This window comes from Pieris brassicae, chromosome 7 (assembly GCF_905147105.1).
Source record: "Pieris brassicae chromosome 7, ilPieBrab1.1, whole genome shotgun sequence".
Classification (NCBI taxonomy): domain Eukaryota; kingdom Metazoa; phylum Arthropoda; class Insecta; order Lepidoptera; family Pieridae; genus Pieris; species Pieris brassicae.
In genome coordinates, this window is record NC_059671.1 from 16,635,632 (window position 1) to 16,648,058 (window position 12,427).

Here is a 12,427-nt window from a genome sequence, read left to right on the forward strand (position 1 = left end):
ATTTTACGCGATTAGAAACAATGTTTAACGTAAAGAAAATACAGAATAAGAGAGAAAGCAAATTGATCATAATAAGCTCGCCGAGTGTGTTGCGGTAGATAGTCTCTCCCTAAAAGGTATAATCATTTATTCAGCTTATAATAACATAGGAGCCAGCTTCGAAGCCGATGCTTGAAATATTCGGGTTTTTAAACTTAATTTTATATAGTCCGAGCTTAAAACTTGGCATTTTATAACATTCAAAAATTGTAAGTACGACTATAAAAGTAATTAGTGACAATAATAACTAGTGAAAACCTTGTTGCCTCACTATGTTATAGGGTATGTAAGGAATAAAAAGGGATATTTTTAATGGCATCACGTTCTCTTTATGCTTTCTCGTCTAAAACATATTTTATATAAATTGATACAGAAAATTGGGGAAGGGTATCGGTATGAATTGTCGATTGACAATAATTGTGTATTTTATGAGGAGTGGTGGCGGGTGGTGCGGGCCGCAAGGCTGCAGCGCGGCAGACAGTGCGGCGGTGCGGCCGGTGCGGGGTGCGCGGGCCGCGGGGTGCCGCGCCGCCGCGATGCTGCGCGCCTCTCAGTCGAGACGCGAGGCCCGCCCGCCCTAGCCGCTCGTGCAAACGCCCGCCCGCCCCGCGCTCTCTAACACGCGCCCTTTTCTACATATTTCGCCCTAAACCGATAGTCATAACATAAATTCATTTCCATCTTGAATATTTTATAAATACGCGTTCCTATTGCATTATCGCCTTATCTATACTCTTTATCGGGCCTCTACGCGCGACACGTTAAGTATTTTCGTAGCTTTTGGGATGGACCGGAAGAGGGGTGAGGGGTCGCCGGATCCGCAGGGTAGCGGGGCGCAGGTCCCCGGCGGCGCGGGGTTAGTAGGTTCGCGATGTCGCGTCGCCGTCGGTCGGAATGCATTCGCGGACGTTAAGAGCGACCTGAGGTGTCGTCGTGGCCTCTACCTGAGGTCGGTCACCTCTTATCTTAAAATAATTCCAGTGCGGAGAAATTCCAAAGAAACAAATCGTTTTTTTTTTACAAAATCTTTATATGCGGTTAAAATTTATTTCTATTTGGGTCACACAACGATGCAAGGTCACATTAGCTAGATGTCAACGAACCCCTCGTCTGGGTTTGCAGAAGGTCGATGACGTCGGGGTCATCGAGTTAGGCTGCCCGCGTTACCACAAAGTGATGCGCAGAGAATTAAATCGGTAATATCCGGGAATCGTCAGTGATTGTGTAGCATAAATCGCGACGCGTGTAGAAAATAAATTCGCCTTAGACTTTGAGTGACTACGAGAATTATAAAGACGGAAGTGCGCCGTCGTCGAAATCGTTCAGGGAGGCCGCCGCGTTAACCCTGCCCGAATTAGTGCAGCGGCCCGGACCAAAATAGCGACGCGGCGTGTACGGTTTCATGCGGAGCGTCAACACAGATTACTTCAACGACGAAACCACGCACAACGCTAGGTAACCACAAGATTTACGGGTGTACTTTCGTCGCAAAAGTTCAGGTGCATGGCGATATTCACGCTTTCGTATGGATACGGGAGAAATCTATGTAAGTATAAAATTTTATTTGCAGTAAGCGGTCGGTAGGTCGAATGGTAAGCTTACACTGCGTATGGGCGAACTGCGCGCGGGCCGCCCTATATGAGGCGCCGCCGTCTCGGCGGCATCGCTCTCGCTCCACCCCGTGCCTCTCACGCATCTATTCTTGAACTCATTAAACACACTAAATTCTACATGTTCTAAATATATAGGACTCCGCCTTCGTCCGATTACGTATCCGGATTTCAGTTGTAACAACAAAACTAATTTGAATTGCGGCGATTCAAAGGAATATAATGTGTGATTGTGCTGCAGTGAGAAGAAAACAACATATGAAAGTGTAAGCCTTGTTCACTTTAGCTGGTTGACTTCGGGTCAAATTGTAATTTAAATATCATTTGGTCCCCTTCAACCAGCTGTAGTTGGCATCTGCTACACTTTCCTTCAACGTGAAACGGAATGGATGAATTGAAAAACGCATGATAAGATTGTGCTTAAGACTAACACGAGTGACTATTTTTCGTCACGAAAAATGTGTTAATGAAACGAACAGCAACAGACATCAACTAAGTGAACTAAACAAAATATCAAGATACAAATTAACATCCTCAATTTAACATTTTAAAATCTTTCTTCTAGATTTAAGCGTTAGATGGTATAAAACATTTAATATCAACGTAAAAATATTTGAAGCGATCTTGTAATTTCTTGTTTGATAAGTGAATGAAACCTATATGTCAGAAAATATTTAAGATAAGTTTAGAATTTATAAAACTAGAGTAATATTGAAATTTTTATATTGATGTTCAATTTTATAACTCTTGAATGTTAATAAATAATTGCTTGATATGTTACTTATGATTAGATTAAATAGTAAGAATATATTTATTTGTAAAAGTTAGGTTAGGTAAGTTACCATTATGTATAATCCTCAAAACCCTCACTACAGCATCTGAGACAAATGTCTGGGATCTAGAAATTTTTCAGTACTCTATGACATCATAGAACCACTAATTTGAACCCTCACACAGTAACTATATAGTCACAGTATACGAACATTACTCATTCCGTAAAGTAAAGACAAATATGTACACAGCTAATGGATAAATCTTGAGAAAGCTGGGGATCAAAGTAATTAATTTTAAGCATCCTTTGAAGTTACTAAGTTTAAATTGTTGCTAATAATCAGAAATTATACGGAGATTGGGTGAAAAAAATTATATTAAATCTTGTTTAATTCAGACCGACAGCTTGCTTACCAATGTATATAAATACAAATTATTATTCCCCTTTAGTGTTTAAATTAAAGCAATAAAGATTTTAACTACTATTAAACCATAATTGAAGCACGAATCAGAGATTACATAGTTTTACTATCTTGTATAGGCTAAAAGTTATTGCTTAACAAACCTTTTACAGCTAATACAGATTTCATATTTTATGACAGCGGTTGTGACTCGCTAGGGGGAGGGTCGCAAAAACGCCGAAGGCACTGGCGGCGACGCGACGGGCTGTGGTGAGACTTCGTACCATAAATCAAAGACCCCCGAGACTGAACCTAACTACGAAACAATGAAACATTTCGCTACAACAAACTGTCTCTTATCTACAATCACGTATTGCAACGGCGTAATCATAGAGTCGCGTGTACAAATATAAAGCGAATTAGCAATTTCATGTTGCGCGTATCGTGTATAACATTTGGGGTTGTTTCAGTGACATTGGCGTGTGGTGGCGCCTTACTCGAAATACGGCTTAAAAGGAAATCACCTGGCAGACCATTAACCTAATTCACGGTGCCGAAGACAGGGCGAGACGCGGGGGCAATACAGCTCCCGTTTTAATAACGCTTCGCTGCCTGTAATAAGATGGAAATAAGGCGCTAAAGAAATGGGCCAATCAGTGCCTCAACGTAACATTGACCCGGGGTAAGGTTCCAACACAGTACTAAAAAGTATTCTATTACGAAATATCGATATTTAGGTGCATATACAACAAAATGATACATGTTTTAGAAGTCATAAATTGTTCTATTAATAAATCAAGTAATACATTTTTCAGTAGATTTTCCATAAATATTCTGTACATCGTTAAATTTAAGAAAGTACTCTGTATTAAAAAGCTGAAATTAAAAACATCTTACGACGGGAAATATACATAAGTAAAATGTGCCGGGAATTTATTTCCGGTGCATTACGGTACAATGGCTGGTTGGAATTAAATATTTGAGGTGTGGCGAGTTAGTGCTCAGGTTGATATAACGACACACTACGTTCGTGAGTCGAGGGAAAATTTAATTATTGCTTCACCACACTCCACACTTCAACACACGTCTAAAAGCTCGAAAATTTCTGTAACATTAAATTAAACGTACTCTCGTGTTGGCTTATTATGTGCTGTTGCTGTCCGACATGACATTTTGGATTTCAAATTTTTAATGTAAAATATGATGTGCCTTTATATGATATAAAAATGATTTGATGAACACTGTACTTTAATACATTTTCTATTCTACTAGACCACGTAAACGATACAGAATGGAACAGATTTATACTAGTAAAATTGTTGTATTTAAAGCAATATTATTTGTTGAAATTATGAAAGTATTGTGTAACATTAAACCGTTATAATGTTTAGGATTCTTTAAAATTTATCGCAATAAACACAGCAGTAAATTAATAATTACAAAATGTAGTGATAGTGTCCGGTTTAATTATACAACATTATTTCGAACTACTAATTAACTTCAAGTTAGATTACTAATTCAAATTTTAATCTTGTTAATTTCGGTTCATTGTACGTAATTTCCAAATCAAATTCTGTTCGATAGAATATGTTACACCAAACATTAAATCTAGCCAAACTAATGCAACTTGATTGCACAGCCAACAGAAATCCAATACTAATAGTGCAACGTTACTTCGGCCGAATTGTTAATCCGGACATTATCAAGGTTTAGCTGTGCGCCTACACGTTCGCATATTGACTCGAATGAATTTACAGCGATCATAAATAACAGTGCAAAACCGAAGCTTTAATGTATGCATAAGTAAATGATCATGGAGGCTGTGAATCGATCAGCTAATGGGATATGAATGAAGCGCAGAGGCTGTACACAAGTTGGAATCTAATGGAATTTGCTTGTATGCAAACAAGCCACAGTCGGTCCCTCACCTGCGGGATGTGTACGCTACATTCGGTATAAAAAGGAACATTAATATTTAAATTCCTAACAATTTAGTGTAAATATCTCCCAAGATATTTTTATATATATTCTCAATAATAATAATAATTAAAGTATTATTATTTTGTCATACATTCTGTTGGCCTTTAATCAACGAATCGCTAAGGCATTTTAATTGTATAATTACACAAAAATAAAAACTTATAAACGTTGAACAAGATAAGTGTTTATAATGTACAACAGTTTTTGAAATTAATAAAATATTTTCACGTCAATACATTTGTAAACTCCCGGGATCAAGAAACTATAATTCAACCATGAGAAAGAAATTGGGTCAAATATTAAGAAACTGAAATCGCAGGTTATTTTTATTGCGGCACTTTTATAGGTCAAATACACATGCAAACAGAGGAACACGTTAATTACATATCTTTATATACAGTGATTTTGGGAACATAATGTTATTTCGTGAATTTAATCAGTATAAGAGTATGTCATGTATTAATTAATTAATATTGCTCACTTAGCTCTATTCGTCAAAATATAATATTATTAGTCATCAGTGTTTATAACAACATTATTAAACCTGTCATTAAAACGTATATTGAATTATTAAACATAATTTGAAGTTTGTTTATGAAAAAAATTGCAATTATACATTATTAAAATGTTTGAAATACATGGGACAATAATATAAAACAAGAATTATATAGTATTGTCTTTGGTTAACATAGCTTTTACACATTGAAAGAAAACAATTTTTTTACCGGATTAAAGCAATTTGAACGAAACTTCGAAATTTAAATTTAAAATTATGAAAATAATTATAAGTTTCAATAATAAAAATAGCTTCAATCCGGTTAAAAAATTGTTTTCTTCCAAGAATTATATACATATATTTTTATAGACAAGCCCAACGCCATGTGCTAAACTGGCATATTTTTTTTATTCCTCGAAATTCAAACCCAGTATACATCGTATTGAATAGACTAAGTCGACGCAGCGCAGGAATATGCTTTACAAAATGGTTGACGCTTACGAACATGGTTTAAGATCTGGATAAGTACAATATTGATTCTAGGAGCCACAGAATCAATAAATTACCTAACATATGAATAAATTAAAAATAATGCATCTAAAACAAATATAATAACAGATAAACCTTTTTCGAAAATTTGTAATTTTGACAATAATTGACGTTAGTTCGATCGTTTATTAGTTCAATTAATTATTCTGATATGACGGGTTGACAAATCCAGTTAAGGAATTCGGATAAGCATTTAGCCTCGACCAGATTGAACTGCGTAGAATTCCTTACATAAGCGCGCTGCTATAATATCGGAAAAGAGATCAGAAGTTAATCTATTGGCAACATTCCTCGAGTTTCGCCGGAAGGCACCGTGCCGAGGCTCAACGTCCGCTTTCTAAGGTTCTCTTGCACGCGAGCAGGCCTTAGCCACACAATATCCACCATAGTAGCCTTCTTTTAGCTTTTGACAAATTGTTTTACATTGTCTTCAATCAGGTAAAACTAATATATTATGTAAAACGTTAAGAAAATCACTTTTTGAACGGATTAAAGCTATGTATTATTATTCAAAACTTATAATTATTTACATAATTCTAAATTTTATTTTTTTTGCGACGTTTCGCATGCTTTTCAGCGTTTCAGGTGACCGTGTATTAATAATACATAGCTTTAATCCGTTCAAAAAGTGTTTTTCTTAATGTGTAAAAGCTATTTTAACAAAATACAATACTATTATGTAACACGATTTCACTTAGGTAGATGTGGAACGTTTCGTCTTGGTTTTTGCTTGTTACAGTTTTTAAACTAAACGATTTAAAAGATAAAGTATATAGAACGTGATGAGAGCAGTGTTGGCTTAGTGGCTATAGCGTACGACTCTTATCCCTGAGGTTGTAGATTTTCTTTCAATGTTTTATGAATTTAAAATTAGCCTGAACGGTGAAGGTAAACATTGTGGGGAAACCAGCTTGCCTTAGACCCAAAAAGTCTGATCACCTACTTGCCTATTAGTTTAACAAATGATGATGAAACAGATACAGAAATCTGAGGTCAAGACTTAAAACGGTGCCATTGATTTATTGACTTAATTTTTTATATAGATTAAGGTGTTATCTGATATTATAGTAACCTCACCACCACCATATATAAATTCTCGTGTCGTTATGTATATATGTTCGTTCGCATACTCCTTCAAAACGGCGCGACCGATTCTTCAAATTATTTACGCATATTCAGAAAGTCTGAGAATCGGCTACTATCTATATTTTAAACACCTAAGGAATGAGAAAAAGTATTTTTATATTTAAAATACATACAACCCAAAATTTTGACTCTCTATCACCATTTTTTTTTCTACACTAGAAATTATTTACGTGGCAAAACAACATTTGCCGGGTCAGCTAGTAATTCTATTAATTTATAGATCTGCGACCTAAATATAACTATGGAAACAAAAATCAATACAATAAGCTATAGAATTTATTGATAAAAGCCATTAAAATAAGGTTGTATATGTTAGTTCTGAAAGGAATAGATATCTTTAGCCACATTTATGGCTAATATATTCATGGAAGTTTCACAAAAATGTTTCTGAGCTTGGTTCCGCGTTGTTATGAACATCTAACAAAAACACGACTATATTTGTGAAATATCATTGTGGATATTATACGTTTGAGATGTCAAATTTAAAACGCCACAAATAAAAGCTTATTGCGATTTCTTTGTAAAAATATTGCCCTTTGTGTGAAACCTGTTTAGCTTAAAGTTACATTGCTTGTCATACTTTCATGTATATTCAAAACTATCTGCATCACGTATAAATTTGATATTAGTAAAAAGATTTTTCGGTTTTACGTTCTATTAGCCTCTAGATTAAACATTTCATATATTTTATGTGTGTAACAATTTTTAAATATGTATTGAATTTGATATTTAATTTGTTTGTTACTTATAATGTAAACATATACTTATTATAAAAATATAAGGACTGTGTCTTAAATTTGAAAACAAATGTAAAAAATAGATTACTATTTGAAGATTGTAATGAATAAAACCGTTTATGAACCCTTTAGAGATACTTTTGACTAATACAATTACGGAGACTTTTATACACATATACCTTATATGTGTAATTTACGTAATAATTTTCTATATTTTCATTTATGAGCAAAAATATTCTCTAAAAAGCTGCTGGAGTCGGAGTTGTTTCTAATGTAGTTTACGCGATTTAATAATTGATTAATAGAATATTCGAGAAGTTTGCGAACGGTAATTTACCAAGAATAGAGAGAATTGTATTACTGCTCCGTAACTTTTATTTATATTTATATAATTTATAATTGAAAAGAAAACCAGTATAAGTAAAACTTCCTAGGCTAGCACTGATGGCAGTGGATTGCGGCAATCGCTTCAATAAACCACAAGCCTGACCTACATATTCATTACAGTACTGCAAAATGTAAATGATTGAAAATTATATAAGCAGAGGCTAAAATCAATACATGCATATATTTTAGGCCCAAAAATTGTATAATAAATTACACGTAGAATAGATAATATGACACACTTTAAAACAACTGAATACTTGTTTTAAATCAGAACCAACATAGATATTTTTCTATAATCATGACTGTTCCAGAATTAGTAACACTATCTAAAACATTGACATCGTTCCTACTCTTCTAGAAGGTATGCTATATTAATCCATACATTGAGATCTTAATGAAGTATATAAGTATGCATAGGTGCTATACAATTGTCAATTATAGGATCATGGATGCAGTAGCCAGGGCAGGAATTTATTTAAAAACCGAAATTAATATAAGAAAATACCGAGCGACAAATGTATGTGCGGGTAAGTGAAAACAAAAATATATAGAGAAAGCACGTCAGGGACACGCGTCAGGCGGTGCGGCGCATACGACCCTCGCGCAATTTCCGTTTCCCTATCAGATGCGACGATGGCGCCACCACACGGCAACTCGACCGAAAATTAAACACAAACTCTAAGCAAAAAGAAAAAAGCTATCCCAGATAGAAATTTAGATAACTGAATATATTTGCTGAGTTCAAGATGCGTCTGTACATAGCCTGATTAGAATTCAGTGAAGGAAACGATATCATTAACTGATAAACGTGGAGCGTGTTAGTTCTATGTAGGGTAATGAAGTGTATTTGTATAGATTTTTCAAGCTTCGAAGAAAACGGGTCAATATTAAACAATTGCCGATAAAGTGAATTGTAGATAAGATTCTTTATAGATTTTACTGAGAGATGTGGAGTAACTCTGTTCTCTGATTCTGTAATCAATAAATGATTTTATCTTCAGATTAAAAAAATATAATAATAAGTAAGGTAGAAAAATTATACATAGTGAAAACTATCTATAGATCTAAGACTATTTAGTTAAATTTACTTTATTTATGTACTATAAATATTAGAATTTGTATAAGAAATTGTATTTTGTAACTATTATCGTAGGATATAAAATGATTTAACAATCTAAAATTGTTTCAAGCGTGTATAAAATCGTGAGTTACTAAAATACTAAGAAAAGAAGCCCGGAAAGGTAGCGTTGTTTCGGGGTGTAATAGGAAGTGGGTCAAGCGGTACCGCCCCAGCTATTTATTGCGTTTTTCATTAAATCGCAATAGGAAAGAAGGATCGTATAAACTAATACCATGATCTAAGCCTTCGGGCAAATTGTCTACACTTTTAAATAATACATATAGGAAAGTAACCTAGGCATTATTGCCGCGGCACAGGTATTAAAGTTCTTTTGTTATAGCTGCCACACAGAAGGCTGTCTTAGTCGCTCTGCAATTACTGACAAGTGCCTTTAAATGAAGCAAGCTCTCGAGCACGGTGCATCCCTTCACACCCGAATGCACCCTTCCCGTCGCATTGCCATTTCTGCTTTGCCTTAATTCGATTTTGCACGATTACTTCATTTTGTTTTTAAATGGAAAAAAAGATCTAAAGTTTGTCAATATTCTCGACTTCAACGTTCTCTCGTGTTGTATTTTACATAAAACATTTACCTCTGCCAATTCCACTCAAAGAAAGACATCCACGGAAAAAAAGATTTATTTTCATGTATTATTCATTCACATGTCCTCGAAGATTTTCATTTTCACGTGATATTTCGGTAGAGCGATAATGATATTTGTCGTAAAAGCTGTTACGGAGAGTTACTTTGAAAAAAGACTTACTTTGTCTAAATTACACCGAGTTCTATCGTGTTAGCTATACACTTACAGTAAGGAGTAACGAGATCCATACGGATCAAAAATGAAACAGAAAACCTCGTTTCCAAATACTCAAAGCTCGAGTTAAGTTTGCTCTCCAAATAAGCTCCTCGCCGGCCATTCCTTGAGAAAGATTTCACTTGAAAGATTGTTGAAACTATGTAGAATATAGGAGATAACCAAGAGCTGTAATAATATGATTTCTATACCAAGAATTCTATTAACTATTAATACATTGATAAGTATTTTAAAACAAAAATGAAATTGCATGATTAAACTTAAATTAATACCTACCGCACACTTTCATTTCATAAAAGTGTTAATTTCATTAAAACATTTATACACTAGCGCTGCAGATATATAATATTTGTAACAACACCAATTAAATTCTGTAAGTGGCGTGCGATAAAATAAAAACCAAGCCGGTTACGCAATACATGCTTCACCATATACTTGAATTTATTGTATTGATATAATTTATTTTATATTTAAATTATTTAAAAGTAATGACTAACGATATTTAAGTAAAAAAGTAATTTTTGAAATTACTTTTCTTTGCTTTAAATTGTGAGGTCCATAATAATAGATTGCACAAATTTAATACAATATATACACTACACAATATTTTCTTAAATTTCTCATTACACATAGAATAACTATAAATGGACAAAGTTAATATATCTGTAAAATAGTCCTTAAATTTTAGGATTCATGAAATTGTCTATAATAATTAAAGTACATGTCGCTAATATTGTTTTCCATATAAAAATACATAACTCTAAGTTCAGTAATTATAAGTTCATAACTAAATATATCTATTCCAATAACTTACAAACAAGCTTTAGCAAAATCCAATTGCATCAAGATAAAACAATTGTATTGTAGATAGGAACTTGTATCGTATAAGTAAGTTACCTAGATTCTTATCTGTGCTGAACGTTGCTGTTCCACTAAGATTAGTGCAAAATGTGCGACGGCTTGTATATTCGAAGATATTGATTTTGGAATGTGGCCAAAAAAACTCCTAGTAAAGGCACGCGTCAACTGCCGCTGCCCGTTGCCGACATCAACCCTTTTACGAATATTAAATTCTGTTTTGCCACTTCGCATCTTACCATCTTCCTGGAAAAAGAACTGTTAATAGTATTTGTGTTTGTAGGCACATCTGATTTACGGGCGTTAACATTATTACGCGACAACTGCTCACTGTTGGGGATTGAGGGACGACAAATCGAACACGTAATTAAACGAATCGTATAACGCTTTTATTATGTAAAATAAATGGTATTGAGAAGCAAAAAATATATAAAAGTAAGTAGTTTAAAGTGATACTAACTGTTTAGTTGTGAGAGCGTAACAAACATTTAGGCAATATGGAGGTCTATAAAACTGTCAGTTTGATAGCATAAGAATAAAAAATGTATAGTATTGTTATTCAACAGTAAAACTTCAAGTGAAAAGCTTTTAAACCATATATTATGTGGTCCGTTTTAACGGATACTTCAGTAACATTTTAGAGCAGATCTTAAATTTGTTAAGGATACACGTAGCTACAAGAAATAGTTGTAAAGTGTCTGTCCGCAAAGTTTTCCGTAGCACTAGCGTCTCTACTTTTCTCTATGAGCGAGTCTGTTTCCGTTTATCTTTGGTTGTTTTGTTTTGTTGTTGGTTCTTTTCTTATACTCCGTCGTCGCATTTGTCGCCTCAAAGGGAAAACGAAATAATAAAATAAACCAATATATCGGGGCCTTTGTTGGTATAAATTAATATTGTTTCTACATATAAAAGCGCTGTATAGTGACTAATCGAGAACGCCTGCATAATTTGCATTTTATTCTACGATCAAGTATCTTTCGCAGCATTAATTGACGCTCGGCTGAGCTCGGTCTTAAATTGGTGTAAATCCTCAAGGCACAGATCATGCCAACCGAGCGGCGGCCCTCGACGTGCCTCCTCCAATTACTTTAATTAAAACAATACCACGGCACCAGTGCTTCGTCGACTCTTTGCGTCTGTTTCCCATTTCCCTATTTAAATACGAAAACGAGCTAGCTCGCGCTTAGCATGCAAGATGTTACCATTCATTCTACTATGTAAACTGACACCTGTGTGGAACACGGAACGAAATATGTCAATCTAATCCGTTTGCCGGGGTTTAACTTCTAAAATATATGTAAGTTATGTGTCAATATTATTCAAATACTCATAACTATTATAAGTTTGATACGAGCACAATTTGTTCCTACTATTCTGAAATACACTGAGACAAAAAAGGGTAGGATGAAAAAAAAATCCGGAGACTATACGAGTTGATGTGTTCAAATGAATGGTCTGAGGATCGATGAGGAAGTCTGGTTGATTCAGCGACTTGTAAGCTAGTAATTTACTCTC

General features: G+C 34.5%; 1 protein-coding gene across 2 annotated transcripts in view; it reads right to left on the reverse strand.

Moving 5' to 3' along the window:
* The window catches only part of LOC123711557 (E3 ubiquitin-protein ligase MIB1), a 125,165-nt gene that overhangs the window by 25,195 nt on the left and 87,543 nt on the right, over positions 1 to 12,427 (reverse strand). The gene's annotated exons all lie outside the window — the stretch shown is intronic.